This window comes from Dendrobates tinctorius, unplaced genomic scaffold, assembly GCF_039654945.1.
Source record: "Dendrobates tinctorius isolate UK_male_01 unplaced genomic scaffold, ASM3965494v1 ptg000125l, whole genome shotgun sequence".
NCBI lineage: Eukaryota > Metazoa > Chordata > Amphibia > Anura > Dendrobatidae > Dendrobates > Dendrobates tinctorius.
This window is the reverse complement of record NW_027361793.1, coordinates 15,628,675-15,650,264: the sequence shown is the minus strand read 5'-3', so window position 1 is coordinate 15,650,264 and position 21,590 is coordinate 15,628,675. Positions and strand designations below refer to the sequence as shown.

At 47.1% G+C, this 21,590-nt stretch overlaps 1 long non-coding RNA gene across 2 annotated transcripts in view; it reads left to right on the top strand.

Moving 5' to 3' along the window:
* Positions 1-21,590, top strand: part of LOC141047000 (uncharacterized) — a 211,992-nt gene that overhangs the window by 47,800 nt on the left and 142,602 nt on the right. For both annotated transcript variants that reach the window (XR_012219717.1, XR_012219716.1), the window contains exon 3: positions 11,543-11,665. This is a non-coding gene — a long non-coding RNA (uncharacterized lncRNA). The remainder of the gene's footprint in view (positions 1-11,542; positions 11,666-21,590) is intronic.

The following is a 21,590-nucleotide window of genomic DNA, read 5'->3' as shown; positions in this document are numbered from 1 at the left end:
TTGAGTACATTACCCCAGGAATGGAACCAGGATAGGGCACATTACCCCAGGAAAGGGACCATCCTCTAATTCATTATGACGCTATCAGGGACAAATAGTGAATGTGTGTGGGGGGCAGACACAGGACAGGGACTAAGACTATGTGCACATGTTCAGGATATGCAGCAGAAAATTCTGCTGCTAATTCTGATGCATTGGCAAGAAAAATGCTTGTTTTTTTACATACATTTTTCTTGTATATTCTTCTCCACTAGAGATGAGTGAACCCTGCCAAATTCAGGCAACGCACATGAAGGAGTCCCAACTTGGAGTCCATACATTTCAAAAATTAGGGGCAGGATAGTAACACAAGAAGTTGACTGATCAATACACCGACAGTTGAAATTTTAGAAACCTACAGCTGCAGTCAGTCATGGGCAATGCATGAGGTATTAGGTTCTGGGCCAGCATTTAGAGCTTTGAATTTAAGTTTAAACTAAAATGAGGTGGGTGAGGGACCAGTGTAAACCTGCTGTGCTGGGAGCCCAGATACCTCATGCAGCAACTCAAACTGCTTTTCTGCTTAGGCTACTTTCACACATCAGGTTTTCGGCGTCAGGCGCGATCCGGCGTCGTGCCGGAACGCCGGATCCGGCAAATGTTTCGTAAAACCGGATGTGACGGATCCGGTTTTCTGCCGGATCCGTCTTTTTCTTGACAGACAAAACCGGATCCGTCTCATCCGGTTCATCCGTTTTTCTATCCGTTTTGCGACGGATTACGCCGGATCCGGTTTTTAAAATTGACCCTTGTGGCCTTCCGAACGGGATTGGCTACTGGAAAACTATATATAGCATGTTCCTACAGCCCTTCTTTGACAGGTTGTAGAGGAGAAAGTGCAGGTTGGAGAGAAGAGCAAGTTACTGGCGAAGATGGATGTTGTCATTGGAAATATTTTGAAGAATTTGGCGGATTTTATAGCGGAGGCGAATCGTTTGAGGGTGATTGTTCTGGAGAAGGAGAGAGCGAGACAGCAGCGCATCAGGCATCGTAGACGACGTTTGTGGATCCACCCCATCACAGCCAAGAGAATGACGCGTGGGGTCTATTCTACACTCTGCATGGACCTTCGACGAAACCCGGATAAATTTTTTGGATATGTTAGGATGAAAATGGAGAATTTTGATTACTTGGTGGAGCGCATTGCACACCTCATAAGAAAAGCGGACACCTATTGCCGCTTCTCTGTTTCACCCGCAGAGCGTCTGATGGTGACTTTAAGGTAAGCCACATTTATTGGATATGCTCGCATCAGAGCACACTTTCACTGCAATCTTGTTGGTGGTAGTTTGTATCTCCAAGTGTTATAGGTCAGTTTTGGTATGTAATGCTGTGATTTAAAACTAATTTATTGTTTTTTTAATTCCCCAAAGATTTCTTGCAACTGGAGAATCCCTTTCGTCACTGCATTTCCAGTACAGACTCGGGATTTCCACCATATCTGGAATTGTGAAGTACACATGCCGTGCACTGTGGGACTCCTTAGCTGAAGAGTTTTTACCAGAGCCCACAACAGAGAGGTGGATTGAAATTGCTGACAAGTTTCAACAGATATGTCAGTTTCCAAACTGCTTGGGCGCTGTGGACGGGAAACATATCCGCATTGTAAAGCCAGCTGGATCGGGATCGGAATATTTCAATTACAAGAAATATTTTTCAATTGTCCTCATGGCCATCGCTGACGCGGAATACAAATTTATTGCGGTTGATATTGGGGCCTATGGCCGCTCCAATGACTCTCAAGTTTTCAAACTGTCTGCCATGGGGCGTAAACTGTATGGAAACACCTTCCAGTTCCCACCACCTAGACCGCTGCCGCAAACATCTGGTCCACCTATGCCATTTGTCTGTGTAGGGGATGAAGCCTTCCAGCTGTCAGAACACCTTTTGAAACCGTACTCTAGCAGAGGATTGACAAGACCAAAATGCATTTTTAATTACCGCCTCACAAGAGCAAGAAGAATGGTTGAATGTACCTTTGGTATTCTGACAGCCAAATGGCGGGTCCTATTGACTGCGATCAACCTCAAGACAGAAACTGTGGACGAGGTGATCAAAGCGTGCGTGGTACTCCACAATTTTGTTATCTGCAAGGAACCCATTTCCATTGAGGACACCTCTGAAGAAACCACCTTGCAAGATTACCATGACATTACCACTAGAAGTTCTGTGACGGTTTCAGTAATGAGGGACAATTTTGCAATATACTTTATGTCACCTCAAGGCAGAGTACACTGGCAGGATGACAGAGTGTGAAAGATTTGTGCCCTAACCAAACTTGTGTACCTTCTGGACCAACAGTATATACCTTTGCCAACCAAAGTTGGCTATCTTGTCATGGTCTTACTATTTTTAGCTTTAGGCCACAGGTGTGTACCTGGTTGTGTTTTATGCAAAGTATTTCACCTTTTAACAAAAGTTGTGTACATTGTTAGGAAATCACCAACAATAAACACAACTTTTTAGGTGAAATACTTTGCTTCAAACACAACCAGGAACACAACTGTGGCAAAAAGCTAAAATTTACCCACAGTTATATACCTAGTTTTGAATACCATTTCACCTTTTAAATACCCTGTATTTAACCTTTTTCGCCGCAGAAAGAAATGACAGACAACCAGTGTAAAATAATTTAACTTTTATTGAAAAATGTTTTTTTTAGTAAACTTTTTTAAAATTTTAATAAACTTGTTTAATAAAGCTTTGAAACCATAAAACTGGTCATTTTTATTTAAATACACACATTATAAATCTGTGTAGTGTGTGGTGGAAATACTGCTGGAGGGGCTGCGGGACACTTCGACACTGGGAGTGTGGAGAGAGGACTGGGATCGTGGTGGGGAAGGAACAGTTAGAGGTGAAGGTGTGGAAAAAACTACAGAATGGGTGGACATGTGGGAAGCAGAAGAGGTGGTGGAGTGGAGGGTTGGGCAGGGACTGTAGGAGCAGATGATGTTGATGGCAAGTTGTATGGGGAAGGAGTTTGGTACGGGGCAGGTTGCTGGAAGTGGGGAGATGTCTGGTACGGGGCAGGTTGCTGGAAGTGGGGAGATGTCTGGTACAGGGCAGGTAGCTGGAAGTGGGGAGATGTCTGGTACTAGGGAAGTTGCTGGTACTGGGGAGTTTGCAGGTACTGGGGAGGTTGCTGGTACTGGGGAGGTTGCTGGTACTGGGGAGGTTGCTGGTGCTGGGGAGGTTGCTGGTGCTGGGGAGGTTGCTGGTGCTGGGGAGGTTGCTGGTGCTGGGGAGGTTGCTGGTGCTGGGGAGGTGGATGGTGCTGGGGAGGTGGATGGTATGTAATAGGAGGGGGAGGATGGAAAGTGGCTGGAGGGGGTGTAGATGTAATAGGAGGGGGAGGATGGAAAGTGGCTGGAGGGGGTGTAGATGTAATAGGAGGGGGAGGATGGAAAGTGGCTGGAGGGGGTGCAGGTGGAGGAACTACTGTGGTGGGAGGAGGAGGTTGGGAGGTAACTTGCTGGAGAGCAGCGTGGCATGAATGCATTACATGCATCTGCTGGGCAGGAGAGAGCGTTTCCATGCGCTCCACAACAGACCTGAAAAAGGTGTGGTTTGGCGAAGATCTTGCTTCTGAATGCATGGTTTGCAGAAGTGTCTTCACCTCCAGAATGCTGGAGTTGATCTGCTGATAGCCTGCGGAGATTTGCTCTGACAAGACTTTTAGACAGTTCTGGAAAGATGCATTCAGATGCAAGAACTCTGGCGCATAAGTCTTTTCCTGACCCCTCTGCCGCTGCCGCCCAGTACCCGCAGGTGTACTAGAGGTGGCAGGGGCAGAAGGGTGGGGTAAAGGGAAAGCGATCTCCTCACCAGCAGCTTCATGTAATGTAGGCGGCCACGATGCTCCTGTGCTGGTGGATGGGACAGATGGGTCGAATGTGTGGGAAGGCTGGGAAGGTGCAGATGTACCGGGGCGGTCGAAGTGTCCCTCGGTGCCGGTCTCCTCAGGGATCGCCTCAGAAGGGTCCAATCGTGCAGGCGCCCGAGTGCTGCTCACCGTGCTGTGGACTAAAGAGAAAAAAAAGCAATTAAAATACTGACATGGTATGGCCCTGGCTGAAAAAAAAAATTTACATCTAACATTTTTTTTCACATGTGGTGTGTAATATTTACCTTCTAGTGACCATTGTTTCCCGGAGGAACGACAGGGCTTCTGCGTACTTGTACTTGCTCCTGCGTCCTCCAGATCCACTCGGGGCCCGCATCTCTTTATTGAACTCCTTCTTGAAACGATCCCTCACAGACCGCCACCGATTCACAATTCTGTTCCCTGAAACGAGAAAGGACAAAGTGGTTAGTATACAACATCAGTGTTTCCCAAACTCCAGTCCTCATGGTCCCCAGGGGTCATGTTTTCAGGATTTCCATAGTAAATAGAAATCCTGAATACATGATCCGTGGGGACCACGAGGACTGGAGTTCGGGAAACACTGGTTTACATCAAGCAACCGGTACTGTATATACTTACGCTCTTTAATCTGGGCCCGAACATCGAGGTCCTCCCAGCGGCCCACAAGGAGCGAACAGATTTCCTCCCAGAGTCGTCGGGTAACGATAAGGTCAGCGTGGCGGCGGTCAGCCATATTCCAGAGCGGCTCCCTTTCTCTGACGAGATCGATGAGGTGGTCCACATCGAGTCCTCCATCCTCACCGTCAGAGTCGGGAGCACGCTGTGAAGGCTCTTAAAGAAAAAGACAAAAATAACATAATTAGCCTCCACAAAAGAAATGAAATAAAAAGTGCAAAAAAACAAAGCAAAAATATTTATACTTACACGCTGGTGACCGCCGCGTTGCTGTCGCCGACGACCCTGGGAGGCACTGCGAGGACCTCTTGGCCGAGCACCAGATTGGGAAGACTAGAGAAGAAAACAAAAAATGTTATGTCTTTGGATGTAGGCATTTGTTTGCTGTGTGTGGTCTGCAGAACATTGTTTTCTATGTGTTGTGTGTAGTGTGATGTTGTGTTTCTGCGTTTGATGCAAAAAACTTACCAATTGTGAGCCCACTCCAAGTGTCTGTCCACCCCTTCCTTCTTCTTCTGGGAGCTCCTCTTCATCTTGTGAATCCTGTTTTGAAATAAAAGGCAATGAATAGACATATATTACAGAGATGATGGATTTTGGAAATAAAAACTTACCGTCAAACGCTGACGATGCGAGGGAGGGCTCCCAGAAGATGATGTGCTGTCTTCCTGGTGGCCACACTCCATGCCTGTGGGTGGTGTTCCACCTGCTGCCATTGCTGCTGCTGCTGCTGCATCTATTGGGCGGCTGTTGAATAAAGAGAAACAAAGGGCCAATGAATATCTTGATATTCAATAGCCCTAGTTTGGAGGAATGGGGGATTTGATAATTACCGTCTCTCATCTGCAGCTGGCCTCCCCTCCTCAGCATGTTCCATTTGCTGCTCCATTTGGGGTGGTGGTGGTGCTGATGGTGCTGCAGTGGTCTCCTGTCTCCTGCCTTCTCCTGCTGCGCTTGGTTGCTTTCTTGGGTGGCATGTTGGGTGTGGCTGTGGGTCCCACTGTCTTGCTTTTATATATGTCTTGTGGGCAGAGCTACTGAGCATGCTCAGACCAAAAAAACCGGATCCGCGCATTGCGGCACTCATAGGCTTTCATTGTGTGAAAAAGCCGGACGCGCCGGATTGCCGGATCCGGCGAAAACCGGATGAAACGCATGGCCATCCGGCGCTATCCGGCGCATATGCAAGTCAATGGGGGGGAAACCGGATCCGGCATTGCATTTCGCCGGATCCGGTTTCTGTCAAAAGCGCCGGATCGCGCCTGACGGCGAAAACCTGATGTGTGAAAGAGGCCTTAGCCACACTCAGGTTCCGCAAACATCAGTTTCGTAGACTACTATAGTTAGAAAAATTTAAGGATAGTAACACAGGTAGTTGACTGATCAATTCACCCACAGTAGAGCATCAGTCAGCCATGGGCCATACATGACGCATCAGAGTCTGAGCCAGAATTTAGAGCTTTGAATTTAAGTTTAAATTAAGGCAACTTCTTACTCAGGTGGCACAAATATCAGCTTTGTAGACTACTACTGTTAGAAAAATATAAGGATGGTAACACAGGTAGTTGACTGAAAGTAAGTGCAGACCTGCCGGTCGGGAAGCCCTACTGCTACAGGCAACACACATGAAGGAGACCTAACTTGGAGTCCAAACACTTCAAAAAATTATTGCCACACACCACTAAAGTGGCATCAATTTCCCCAGAGTGAAAATAGTATAATGGGGCTCTGACACCTCTTCCACTACAGGCAACCCACCAGATGGAGACCCAACTTGAAGTCTTCACATTTTAAAAAATTGTTGCTACACACCAATCAAGTGGCATTAATTTCCCCAGAGTAGAAATAGCATAATGGGACTCTGACACTCCTTCCACTACAGGCAACCCAACAGATGGAGACCCAACTTGGAGCAGGCACAGGAGCAGTAGCAACAGCAGGCACAGAAGCCACAACAAATGTGTCACAGACTTAAATAACACTAGATCAATGAAGCACACTAAAAACTTCACTATCGCCTAGCCTGCGACTGGGGTGCAAAAGTCAATGCAGATCCATGACTTGCTCATCTAGATGAAAATTAGGAGGTCTACATTTTGTGGGGACAGCTGGATGTGCTTATCCGTCAGGACACAGCCAGTAGCGCTGAAAACACATTCTGAGAGAACACTGGCTGCCGGGCATGACAAAACCTCCAAGCCATGACAGGCGAGCCCATGCTACTCTTCCATTTTTCAAGATCAACATGCAAACGGGTGCAACCCCCACTAATGGCATTGATATTGAGCTTGAGATACTCCTGCACCATCCTCTCCAGTCATTCACAACGTGTCAGACTTGTACTCTGTTCTGCTGGTGCACGGGCTGGTCTAAAAAAATGTGTGAAATGACTCACAGAAATTGCTTCTGCCACTTATACTGCTGCTGCTAATATTTTTGTGTGGATGACTCTACATTCCCTTGGTTGGAAGTCTATTACTGCGATGCACGCTGTCTTGGGGAAAACCACTCTAAATATTGTTTACGAGTGTGTTTCGATACTCCAGCATGCACGCGTCTCTTCACTCTTGTACCATGGATCTATAAGAGTGGCAACCCTGTAGTTAGCGCTGTTTCTAACCCAAAGAATATGGGCAACATGTTGCAGATAGTGCAACAAGAAGGCGCTCATGTGTTGGGTGATTCCATGAGGTCCAAGTTCATAGTGTGTTGGTGGTGAGGTAACACTCAAGCGTGTTTCCTCTGTCCACTCCCATCAACCGCAGACAACAGAGTGGGTGTCATTAACCTCTTCATTTCCTGACTGTTGTGCTCCCATCACATCTTTCTCCTTGTCCTCCTCCATTTGTTCCTCAGCTACTGCACCAGTTTATCTGGTACCATGAGCCCCCCTCGATCGCTGTAATCCACCCTCCCATGTCACCCGCCTGTGCGACGATAGTTCTGAAAATAGAGATAGTGTTATCCCTTCCGCATCCTCCTCTGCTTCCGCCTCTTTCTGTGGACCACCATCTCCTCCCACAGACTATTCATGGTGTGCTCCGGCATGTAGAAGACTGAGATAGTGATGCTAATGATGGAATTATCAGCGCTAGCTATCTTAGTAGCCATTTCAAAACTGTGCAGAAGGGTGCAGAGGGGTGCAGAGGCTCTTCATCTGCGCCCACTCCACAAGCGTGTTTTACACCATGTCTGTACTGCGCTGGCCCAGGCTGTGCAAAAAGACATAATGCACAAGGGCTCATCACTGATGCAGAGTCTCTGGAGTATGTGCAGTGTAGAACTCCACTGTGTCGACACATTGCATATCAAACGGGTAACCGGTAGGCCAAAAGACCTTTGTAGCGATGCAAATCGATGACCTGCAGGGTGAGAATGGTAGAAGTGAGCACATAGCAACTGTACTTTGAGTAGCAGGCTAGGATAGTGGCTGAGAAATTGCTATACTACCAGGTTGAGGACGTGAGCCATGCAAGGAACATGTGTGAGGTTGCCCCAGTGTAGGGCCACCACCAGGTTCTCACCTTTATCGTACACGGCCTTCCCTGGCTCCCAGATTGGAGATGGTGGAGTTCATGCTCTTAGCTTTAGCATGTGTAGGAGGAAACAGTTTTTTTCTGTGACCACAACTTCGGGACTGAGGGCTTGCTGCTGTGCTGAAATAGGATGAAGTAGAGTGAACACGGCAAACTGCTGGACTGTGAGCGAGGCGTTGGCTGAGATGCTATGGTGGATTGAGAAAGATGTAGTGTACTCCGTGAAACAAAAAGAATCTCCACTTCCATAACAGCTGACGGGCTCTCACTCCTGACTTTAGGGGGTAAACAAGTGGAGGTTCTGCAGCCATAGGCCTGTGTGACAACACTTACCACGGTGACGGAGGAGGAAGATGAAGCAGGAGATGTGGTTGATGGGACAGCCAGTGGTTGGCGAGGCCCACTAGTCTGTATTTTAGTGCAGTGATATTCATAGACTAATGTTGGTCACGGATATGATGGTTCGTGCATGTAGTAGTCAAATTATTGCAATTTTTTCCTCTACTGAAAATTTTTACCACAAAGTTGGTAGACAGCGTGAGGTGGGCGATTCTTTGTGGTGTCAATAAAGGCCCAGGCTATGCAACCCTTTCCGCCCATGCAAACTGCAGACCCATGACCCCTGCTTGCCATGGACAGATTTGTGGCTGAGGATGCAGTGCTTGTCATGGTTGCATCATTCCGTGTCTGTGCAGCAAGCCGCAACGTAACCTATTCGCCTGTAGTGGGATCTACAACATCATCGTCATCCTCTTTGTTCTCTCACATTCATTGCTCTGAGAGTTACCCTCCTCCTCTTCTTGTCCTGATAACACCATACAGTCCGCATGAGCCTAAGGTATCAGATTATCATCAGGATTATCTCCACCCCCAGGGGTGAACATCTGGTTACGAGGGTCTGGATTCTGCTTGAACCCTACTTCATCCGGCCCCTGATCCAATTGAAAAAAAAATTTTCATCGGAGCAGATACTTTCATCCTCTTGATTCTGTGAATCTTTGAAGCAGACTTCTGTTGCCCATGGAATAGAATGTGTGAACAGCTCTGCAGACTTGTCCATCTGTGGTTCCACACAGTCAGATGGGTATTTTGAGAGTTGTGACATGGCAGAAACAAGGGTAATTTGAGAGCCACTCGAATTGTACTATGTGTGATGTTAAGTTGGTGGAATAGGAGAGGCCACTGGATTCAGCGCTTGCCATCCACTGGAGCACATGCTCTTTCTGACCCTCATCTACAAGGCATACAGCTGTGTGGTTGCAAAGAAAGGGAGTTGAGAAGCCCCGCCAGTAACAGATGTTGTGTGTTGTCTTTGGAAAGGACGAGATGCTGTTTGTTCAGTAGAGCTTTCAGTAGCATTATCACCTAACCTTCATAAACCTTGAACATCAAGACTATTGCCCCTTCCACCACAAATTCACTTTCTCCTACTTATGTTAGATGTACTCTTCCCCTCTTTTAATTAGTTGTTTCACAACTCTAGGCCCAGACCTGTCGGCCACCTGTCACTAAATTAATGATCAGTATTTCCGAGATAGTGATAGACTTGGAGATAGGATGAGATAGACTGTGATACGATTTAGATTCAAAAATATGGTCTGGTGCTTGTCCCACACTTTTAGAACAAACAATTTTAGATTCTGAAATGTTAGACTCAGAAATGTGGACTCCTGGCTGGACCATAGTATTAACACAAACTATTTAGATTCTGAAATGTGACCTGGTGTATTTCTCACACTATTAATAGAAAGGATTTAGATCCTGAAATGTGGCCTGATGTTTGGACAACACTATTAGCAGAAAGCATTTAGATTCAGAAATGTGGCCGGTGTCTGGACCACACTATTAGCACAAAGATTTAGATTCTGAAATGTGGCATGGTGTATGGTCTACACTATTAGCAGAAAGGATTTAGGTTTAGAAATGTGGACTCCTCGCTGGACCACACTATTAGCACAAACTATTTGGATTATGAAATGTGGCCTGGTGTATGGCCCACACTATTAGCAAAAATGATTTAGACTCGGAAATGTGGACTTGTGGCTGGCTAGATGCTGGAAGGTTGATTTCACACAGTATCCTATCTAACTGAACTATGTGACTGCTTGCAGCAGGAGCAGCCTCTCTGCGCTGTTAGGCTACTTTCACACTTGCATTTTTTTGGCGCTGCGCTGCGTGCGCAGTGCAAACACACATAAAAAACGCATCATGCGTTTTTATGTGTTTTCTTGTTTTTGCGCATGGTTTTTTTTAAAAAAAGCATGCTTTTTTTGCGCTGACGTGCGCATGACCATGCGCATGTCAGCGCACCCATAGACTATAATGTGTTTTTGCGTGAATTTCGTGTGCATTGCGTGCGCATGCATTTTTTTGAGAAAGGTCGGGTGCACAAAAAATGCAACAGGATGCATTTTGTGCGCCCTGGCGCACACTACAAAAAACGCATGCGCATACAAACACGTACATGACTATGCGCACCCAAGTATAGGAAAAAAAATACATGCGCATTTAAGCGCAAAAACGCAGCGCAAAAAAACGCAAGTGTGAAACCAGCACACACAAAATGGAGCCAAAACAACATGTTCACTTTTTATATGGAGAGAGACATGTGACTTTGACAGTCAATGACAGAAGCCCTTGTGTCTGGATGTTGTGGATCTTTCTGTGCCCTGATTGGCTTCTGGAATCTTCACACATTCAGTTAAAAAATAAAATTACTGCTACTGTGATCTCTCTTCACCCCCTCCCCTCATCAAACACCCCCAGCCGCTTATCATACAGCACCACTATCCTAGCCAAAGTCCTAACAAAATCATTAGTGGTAACTCTGTGATTTACTAAGCTTTGGCCGAATTTTGATGATTTTGAGGAAAAATAATAGGGAATCCGAACACAAATCGGTATGTGAAATGTTCGTGCTGAACTTGAGATTGGTGAACGTTTTCCGAACAAGTTCCGAACATCTTCCATACTCATTAGTATGGGTGAAAAACGCTGCAAGAATTGACAATATGCAGATTTTTTTCTGCTGCAAATCTGCAAGGAATAAACAAGCAATGTGTGTATGAGACTTCAGGGATCTCATTCACTTTGCTTGTGCTGTAAAGCCTTGCATATTTTTCACAACAAATCCGTGCGGAAAAAAGCAACAAAAACTCAATGTGTGCACATAGCCTTCAAATGATTTGGGGAAGACTCACAGTGACTAATTAACTTATATTTATTGGATGAGGAAATTATAGTTAATGGGGACACAGCGGTAGTCATCTATAAGCTTATATTTTGAATGTCGTGTGGCTAATAGTATATTAATAATAGGGTACATACTGTATTTGTATTCAGAGGCACAGTGGGGGCAATTTTTTTTAATTTGGTAGACAAATGTATGTATACATTATACAGTATATGACCTTGTTATTTCTAGGGTTGCTGTGATTATCCTAACAAGACAAGTCGTGGCTGGCAGATGTCAACATGAGGTCTGACCAGAAGATAAGAAACAACAGAAAACGACTCTAATCAGATGACACATCAGAGGTCACCCCATGTAAGTATTTATTTTTAAAACTATATGACTTGGAGTATTTGTGTAATTTGTAAAATGACCTCCACTGACTCATAGAGTTTCATATATCCATTCACATATTCCTGAAAACACGGATCCATGAATGAGATCTGCAAGATTCAGAGCGTGTCTATTTTTGATCCGATTTTGAGGACATAATAGATGGGTCTGTGTGCTGTCGGAGAAAAAAACATTGGGCTGCCCACTGACACTTCACACAGATAGAGGAATGTAACCTTATTGTGATGCTAGTGAGTCGGAGTGGTCAAGGAGTCCAAGGTCAGAAGCCAGGAGGGTACGTCATAAACAGAAGGAAGAGACAAAAGTAGTGTTGTGCATTCCGATACCGCAAGTATCGGGTATCGGCCGATATTCACTGTATCGGAATTCCGATACCGAGTTCCGATACTTTTAGCATATCGAATACCGGAATCAGAAGTTCCCATAATGCTATGAGCCAGTTTGATTTGATTCAGCCAATGACAATCCTCAAAAGTGTGGGCACATCCTGTTAGGCATGTAGGCATGTTAACTAATGGCATGGCTGTGATTGGCTGCTGAAATGATGTCATGATGCACTATAAAAGCCGCCGCCGCCATTTCTGGTTCACTCTGCTGTGGATTCAATTAGGGACAGGCTGCTGTTCAAGACTTTGAGGGACAGTTAGAGATAGCGATTCTCACAATCATAGTGTGCTTTACCTAGGCTACATAAAAAACCACTGTAGCTTTCTTTTGCCTTGCAGCAGTATTCACAGCTGTCTGCAAGGTCTGTGTGAGTGCAGCTCACGCTGTTGTGTGTCCTGCAGGCACATCTGCTTGTAGGCCGCTCAGCGTGTCACTGCCTCATACATATTTTTCTCTTATAGCTGCAAATTTTTCATTCTCCTATTAGTGTGCAACTGCATCCATCCGTTTCCATATACGTTGGTTGCAACCACTATAGGAGTAGAGAGCGGAGCCTTTCTGCAGCCTTTCAGTGCTAGTGCCCATTTATCTGCACTGTTCACGGCTGTCTGAAAGGTCTCTGTGTAAGTGCAGCTCACGCTGTAGTGTGTCCTGCAGGCATGTCTGCTTGTAGGCTGCTCAGCGTGCGTCATTGCCTCACACATATTTTTCTTTTATTGCAGCTAATTTTTAATTCTCCTATTAGTGTGCATCCATTCGTATCCATATACGGTGGTTGCAAACACTATAGGAGTAGACAGCAGAGCCTCTCTGCAGCCTTTCAGTGCTAGTGCCCACTTATCTGCACTGTTCACAGCTGCGTCTCTGTGTGTGAGTGCAGCTCACGCTAAGTAGTGTGTCCTGCAGCTACGTCTGGTTGTAGGCCGCTCAGCGTGCGTCACTGCCTCACACATATTTTTCTTTTATTGCAGCTCATTTTTTATTCTCCTTTTAGTGTGCATCCATCCGTATCCATCTACATTGGTTGGTTGCAAACACTATATAGGAGTAGATAGAGGAGCCTTTTTTCCGGCTTGTGCCCTTCAGCTGCAGCCAGATTAGTATTACCCTATTTTTTGGAGCCTCATCTTTTGCATTGTAGGTTATCTTCCTGCATTGTAATAGCTCCAAAAAGTTTGTGATACTATCGCAAACAAATCTTTGGTCACATCCTTTAGTTTTTTTTCAAAAAAACAAAACAAAATAAAGTTCACCAAACACTACATTTGACAGTTGTGTAGGTCACATTAGCTCCTATTAAAGTGTAGTCAACACATACACTTCATAAAATTAGTGTTTCTTATACCTGTTACCAGCTGTTCAGGAATAAGCACACTAAGCCCCCTTTGTACTTTTCTGCCTATCTTTATCAGTCTACCTAGATGAAGAAGGCAGGGAGTAAGGCGCGTGGGCGTGGAGTTTCAGCAGGGAGAGGACATGGGGATTCTGCAGGGAGAGGACGTGGGGATTCTGTGCCTGCTGCGGGCACCAGTGAGTCAGCATCCTCCAGTTTTAGCAGGCAACAGTCCTTTATGCACAGCTTTGTAGGACCTCGCCGTACCCCACTGCTGCGGGAGGAACAAATTGAAGCCGTTGTCGGATGGATGGCAGCTAACGCATCGACTTCAATGACTTCCACGTCCTCTCAGGGCCAGAGCACTGAAGAGCAACCATCTGTCTCTTCACCACCTGCCAAAGTGCCCAGGCAGTCAGGGAGCCCTGGACAGGAGCCATCTCAGTCTCTACTTCTGTTCTCTGAATCTGTTGGCTTGGAAAGAGGGGGCCAACCAAGCAGCAGAATGTGAAGAAGAGGGAGTATGCAGTGATGCGCAACTTCTTTGTCCCTCTGAATCTGAAGAGGCGGGTGGGCCAGTGCCTATGGTCAGCACACCTCAGTACGCATCAGATGATGACGAGACTCAGGTGCCGCTTTCTGGTGCGTACGGTGCTGGCGAGACAACCCAGGAGAAGCAGGTGTTTGAAGAGGGGAGTGTAGATGATGAGGTCCTTGACCCATCATGGCGTGAGGAACAGGAAGGTGGTGGGAGCAGCTCTGAGGAAGAGATTCCCCGAACGGCCAAAACAGGAGGGAGAGGGAGGGGGCAGACTTGGTTGCCTGTAGCCTCCACTTCGGCACCCGTTAGGACTACTACTGATTGTAACCGTGCTCCACTATGGCCTCCGGCTCCACTGTCTCTAGTATTTCCCCTGGCCTCCAACCCCGCCAGTTGCTGCTCAGAAGTGGCGTCTGCACAATCCACACTTGTTCCTGTGTAACTGGGGCCCATTCACGTCAGTTGATCCCCTGATGTGCGTCCGGCAAGGTCTCCTGCTCTGTCCACATTCCCACTACTATTTTTCAATATCGGGTGGTATCGCTCAACACTAGACAAAAGTGTAGACAACCGACGCCTCCCAGTCACAGATTGGCTAGTTGAGCTGTCAATCAATAATAATAAAACAATAATTATAATTTTATTTCTATAGCGCCAACATATTCCGCAGCACTTTACATTATAGAGGGGACTTCTACAGACAATAGACATTACAGCATACCAATAAACACATAGGTCAAAACAGATACCAAGAGGAGTGAGGGCCCTGCTTTCAAGCTTACAATCTATGAGGAAAAAGGAGAGACACGAAAGGTGGGTGGTAACAATTGCTTTTATTGTTTGGACCAGCCATAGTGTTAGAATCGGTTGTTCCTGTTGCTGCATGAACCAGTTAACAGTCTAAATATGTAACAGTACAGACACAGAGGGCTATTAAATGTATAAAGCATGTGAGAACATGATGCGAGGAACCTCACTAGGGTAAAAAATTTTGAATGAGCCACACAGGGATAATTAGGTTAATGCGTTGAGGCGATAGGCCAGTCTGAACAAATGCATTTTAGGGCACACTTAAATCTGTGGGGATTGGGGATTAATCATATTAACCTGGGTAGTGCATTCCAAAGAGTTGGCGCAGCATTTGAAAAGTATTGGAGACGGGAATGGTAGGTTCTGATTATTGAGAATGTTACCCTCAGGTCATTAGTAGAATGGAGGGCATGGGAAGGGTGGTAGGCTGAGACGAGGGAGGAGATGTAGGGTGGTGCTGAGCCATGGAGTGCTTTGTGGCTGAGGGTAATAAGTTTATACTGAATTCTGGAGTGGATGGGTAACCAGTGTAAAGACTGGCACAAGGTAGAGGCATCGGTATAACGACTGGAGAGGAATATGATCCTAGCTGCAGCATTCAGGACAGATTCGAGAGAGGAGAGTTTGATAAGAGGGAGACTGATTAGTAGAGAGTTACAATAGTCCAGATGAGAATGAATAAGAGAAACAGTAAGAGTTTTTGCAGAGTCGAAAGTAAGAAAGGATCGAATTCTAGAAATGTTTTTGAGTTGCAGATAACAAGAGCGAGCCAGTGATTGGATGTGGGGGGTGAATGAATGCACGGAATCAAGTATGATCCCAATACAGCGGGCATGTTGCTGGGGAGTAATGGTGGAACCACACACGGAAATGGCAATGTCGGGCATAGGTAGGTTAGTAGAGGAAGGAAACACGAGTTCAGTTTTTGACAGGTTCAGTTTCAGATAGAGGGGGACATGATGTTAGAGACAGCGGTAACATAATCACTGGTGTTTTCCAAAAAGGCAGGCGTGATTTCAGGAGAAGTGTATAATTGGGTGTCATCAGCATAGACATGGTACTGAAACCCAAATCTACTGCTTGCTTGACCAATAGGGGCAGTATACAAAGAGAAGAGGAGGGGGCCTAGAACCGATTCTTGAGGAACCCCAACAGTAAGGGGAAGATGAGAGGAGGAGGAGCCAGCAAAGGATACAGTAAAGGAACGTTCAGAGAGATAGGAGAACCAGGAGAGAACTGTGTCCTTCAGGCTGATAGAACGGAGCATAGAGAGGAGGACCTGATGATCCACAGTGTCAAAGGCTGCGGAGAGATCCATTACCGCGCATGGCCAATCTTGGGGTTTTTCCTCAACCTGTACCCCTCACTATACACTTCCCGTACTAGGAAAAAACACCCACCCTATTAGAATAAAGACACTACACATTATCTTCTCTGGATAATTTTGGCCACAGCGGCCAGTTTATTAACAAATAACATAAACATTTACAATAAGTATTAAATACACAATCTTATAAGACATGAGGGAAGGGTTCTTGGAGCCCCAAAATTTCTGGCTAAATATTTGGCAAAAACACAAGAACTTAAAAAATCCACGTTACCCTCAGCCGTAAACAACCAGCTCGAGGGCACCAAACATCCCATTCCGGGAAGTTCAACCACCAAAAGCTCCCGGGCAAAACCCCTTCCAGAGCCGTAACCAAAAGCCAGATCCACCGAAACAATTTTTAACTGTCCAGCATTTTAACTTCCAATTCCTTTTTGCTGGTTCGGCGTCAACTCCAAGAACCCCACCCCTCGCCAACCACGAACAGACCTGACCACCTCAGGCTCATGAGTGCCCCAACACCACCAGTGCTCTTTCGATTCTACCTTGTATCGCCAATGCCCGTAAATCAATTCCAATCTTGCTCAAATGAACCACGTCGTCCCTCCAAAAATTACCAACCCCCAGTTCCAATTCAAAATGCCGTACGCAGATACCCCCATTTCTGGAAGCAAAACTGAATACGGTCCGATTCAACTTCACCCTGGCCCTGTTAATCCCTTTCAATGATCGGGCCGCCCTCCACTTCTTTCTGGGAACAATATCAGACCAAACCGTCAGCACCCCAGGAAACGATGCCCACAACCTCAAAAAATCAAAGCGAATGTCCCTAATCAACTCCCTGACAGGTTTGACGCCCAAATCATTTCCTCCCAGATGTACAACAAAAATGTCGGGAGCCTTATCCAAACGAGCAAATCTAGAAAATTCTGATAAAGCCCTGCTCCAGACCATCCCCTGAAATCCCAACCATCTAATGACAACTCGATTCCTTCGAAAACCCAATTGCCTACCATCCGGCCTCACATCCGCCCGGAACGCCCCCCAATACACAAAGGAGTGTCCGAAAATCCAGGCCAAGTACGGCTCCCGACCTGAAATACATAACCAAACAGCAATTGTTAATCACCCCCAAACCATTCACCCCCAGCCCCATCAATGCCGCACATATGTCAAGTATCGATCAGAATTCCAGCGGCCGATACGCTTGATCTCTTCCACACCCAAACCGCGACTATCTGCATCAGAGGCCGCAGCAATCCCAAAAGAATGCTCAAACTTTTCTTAAGAACCTCAATAAACTGAAAACGAGACAAAAACGCACCACCCTCTTGACACAGTAAGAGGCCCACTCAACCCGACCACAAGCTCCAATATGACTCCAAACACTTTTCTGGGCACATCGCAGCCCCTTTCACTCGCCCCAACACCACTCGCTTACCCCTCCCCAACTGATCAGTTTTTGAACGCCGAATCCAAAAAATAATCCCCCCATTCCAAAATTCACAATCCTCCGCCAGCAAACCTCCAGCCCTGTGCCTACTACGTGACATTAATTCGCCTATCCGCATAGCCCCAAAAAACCCTAAAGAAAATGCCAATTTGAACAATGCCTCCTCAAATCGCGAACTTTAAATCCTTTCCAGAACTCTCCCCAACCCTTCCAACGTGCTAAACGAAATAGGTTGACGCTTGTCACGTCTCTGGGTCCCTTTTCGGAAACCTTTTAACGCTTGTCTAACCAGGAAATTCTTTGTGACATCAACTGAACGTTCCAACTTAAAACCAAAAGCCAGGCCAGCAATGAATTTATTAACTCTCGTAACTGACCAGCCCGTTTCCGCTGCCCAGCCAACCAGAAACAACACCGCCGATGTCCTGTCTTCTTCGGACTCCAATGCTCCCAAACGGGACACCCAAGCCATCCATATGTTCCATGCTGCTTCGTATGACGCCCAAGTTTGACTCGCAACCGACTCCCTAATCAATGTTCCGGCCCGTCCATAATAATTTGCCACAGATGCAAAGGGCATTCCGCTCCTAAGGCCTCCGCATCTGGTGCCAGTTCCCGGAAGCGCTCCCACTGCAAACGAGACAAAGCATCTGCTATAGAGTTTTGCACGCCCGGCACATGCACCGCAGTAATCCATGCGTTCAATTCCAGGCACCGTACCACCAACTCCCTCACCAGCTTAATCACCGGGGGAGAAGAAGCGGACAAAGTGTTGATCACCAACACCATGCTCATGTTATCACAATGAAACCTAACTCTCCTATTCTCAAACATCTCGGCCCAAATCCATATTGCCACTACAATGGGGAACAATTCCAGCAAAACCAGATTTTTTGTCAAGCCTCTCTGATGCCACTGCTCGGGCCACTTGCCAACGCTCCACCTACCCCTACAATAGGCCCCATAACCGACCCCGCCTGCTGCGTCCGTATAAATCTCACAATCGAAATTGTTAAAAAATTCGTGTTGAATCAAAGATCTACCATTGTAATTTTCCAAAAAGTGCTGCCACACCGCCAGATCTTCCCTGTGTTCCCTGGTCACCCGAATGAAATGATGTGCCAATCACACCCCAGCTGTCGCGCCGGACAACCTACGGCAAAATATTCGGCCCATGGGCATTATCCTGCATGCAAAATTCAATCGGCCTAGCAACGACTGCAATTCTTCCAATGTCACCTTCCTTAATCTATTAACCCTGAAAACCTCCTGCTTCAACAAGGACAATTTATCCTCTGGTAGCCGACACTCCATTCTTTCCGAATCAATCAATATGCCCAGAAAACTCAAGACCATACAGGGGCCTTCGGTCTTTTTCCTCGCCAACGGTACTCCAAAAGAGTCTGCCACCCATTCCATGGCGGCCAAGGTATTCCTACATAAAACCGACCAACAAAAAGTCATCCAAGTAATGAATGACAGATGGAACACCGGAAACATCCCTAACCACCCATTCCAAAAAGGAACTGAACTTTTCAAACAAAGAACAGGAGATTGCGCAGCCCATTGGCAAACACCTATCCAAGAAATCCCCCCCTTTCCGAAAACATCCCAACAACGGAATGCTATCCAGGTGCACCGGTAGCAATCTAAAGGCCGACTCGATGTCGTTTTTTGCCAACAAAGCCCCTGTGCCGTATTTGCGCACCCATTCTACAGCCGTGTCAAAAGATGTGTATACCACCGAACACAACTCCTGGGCAATCCCATCGTTGACCAACAACTGGTAACGACGCAAACTGCCCCGCCATCCTACCCAACTCAACTTCTTTCTGCAATTTTGCACTAACCACTTCTGAGTGCAGATCAGCCGACCTCAAATTTTTAATAGAAAAAGGTACTACGTGGCTGGGAGGGGGTATCCTAAAACCCTCTGCAAAACCCGTCCGGATCACCGTGGCCTTATCTTGATCCAGGTATCTACTTAGAAAGGGGGCCATCCTTTGAAGCTTCACCGGCGTCTCCCCCTTGACCGGCACCCACTGCTGGCTTAATCCTTGCTTTCCTAAAACATTTTGAGGCCCCATGTGAGCCACCGTTGCAATGGGAGCACACGTGCTTGAATTTACAGGTGTTCCCATATTTGCATTGCCCCTCATTGAATTGCCAGCACGCTCCTGATTTTTCTTTTCCTCCTTGCGCACACTGACCACTGCTTCCGAGCCCCCCCTGCTGATTGCCCCTACCTCCGCTCCCGTGAAAGGACTGCCCGTACCTGACTGGCACCATCACTTTCAACCAGAGCCCAATGTCCTTTTGATCCCACCTAATCTCTGGCCTCACCGCCTTCCTTTGCCTAAACTGTTCGTCATAGCGCAACCCAGCCTGCCCCCCATAAGGACACGGTTAGGAGTGGCGGAAGACACTAAAATAAAAATATAAATATAGTGCCTTCGCCACTCGGGGTCCACCGTGCGGTAGATGGAACGACCGCTGCTAGGCGGTGGCACAGCTATAGGCGGTAGAGTGCACAGGTTAAAGTGCGTCACCAAGTGCACTGAACAAACTCTTTTGAGCTCACAGAGCTGTAATTATAAATGGTAACACAAAAAGACGCTGAGTCTGTTCAGGACACAGAATCTCAGCGCAACACACGCGGTGTGCGGTCACCGGAGAAACACAAGGTAGCGATACTAACTCCGTAAGGACCAACCGGAAATGTGTGCGCAAGGCGTCGCAACCGCGAACGCCACTAGGAGCTGCAACTGCAGCGCAGCTATAGCAGGGCCGCTGCAAAGATGCTGCTGCGCAATGCTGACGCTTAGGCTGCTGTAGATAGAGCATAACGCGCTGGCGCTTGGCGCTGGGTACTGGCACTAACACAAACACTCACACATGCGTAGTACCAGAGGGTAGGGGTTTCATAATAAGTCAGTCACCAGTCCATGCATCATCAACAAACATACAGCAGCAGTATGGCTACACTAGCGCATGGCGGAACGGCCATGCGCACTTTTTATAGCGCACGGGACCTTCCGGAAATCTCCAAGAGTCCAGGAAGAGCCAATAGGATCCGGAGCGGGACCTGAACACCTGACTCCCGAAGTCCAATAGGAGCTCGTCCCGTGAGCATGCCCAATAGATGGAATAAAGGACTTAGCCTCTGGAGACAGTTGTTGTGAGACAATCTCCTCAGCAATCCCTTCTGCTGCAGCAGATGGGCAAGAGACTGCAGCATGTAAGTATCTGGGTTTCTGTCTAGACGTGTCAGAAACCAGATTCCTAACATTACCCCCCCTCCTAGGGCCCCCCCTCCCTGAACCTTCCGTTCCATCACCCTGTGCCTAGCAGTGGCACAGGGCTCAAACTCGCCTAAAGACGAGCTTGTTGTCTTGGTAGGTGACATGGTAACCCGGGACACATGGAAGGTACCAGCGGAGGCAAGGTCGCCCGGTTTCAGGAGGGAAATCTGGGAAATGGCAGGAGCGGGAGTGGCCGTGGCACGCCGCCGTGTATAGACGGTCGTTGCCCCATTCCACCTAGAGAGGCTATGCTGAGTACAAGAGGTACATGCCTGAATAAACCTCTTAACATCCCGAGCCCTATGAAGCCACCAATATGCTCTGGCCAAGAGCTTCGAGACCTGCATGTAGCCTCGGTGGTTAGACGCATTGGACGCATGCGCCCAAGCGAGTACCTGAGCCCTAAGATGAGGAGGGACAAAGGTCTCGACTACCGGCTCAAACTCAGACCATTGCGGGGAGCTTGCTTCCGGAGAAACCGCACATACGTGGTGACAACCACAAACAGATTGCTGGTCTGAGTCCGTATTAAAATCGGTACGAGACACCTCCATGGGCTCAGGAGGTAGGACTTCAGGCTCAGGTGGCTCCAGCGGCTCGAAAAATTTGGGAAGCGGAGTACCCTTCCGTTTTGAGTGAGCACGCTCTAAGCTACGCTCCGAAAAACGGAGGTCAATGCGCGAGGAGATGGAAATCAACTCTTCCAAGGTCGTAGGAATCTCTCTGGTAGAAA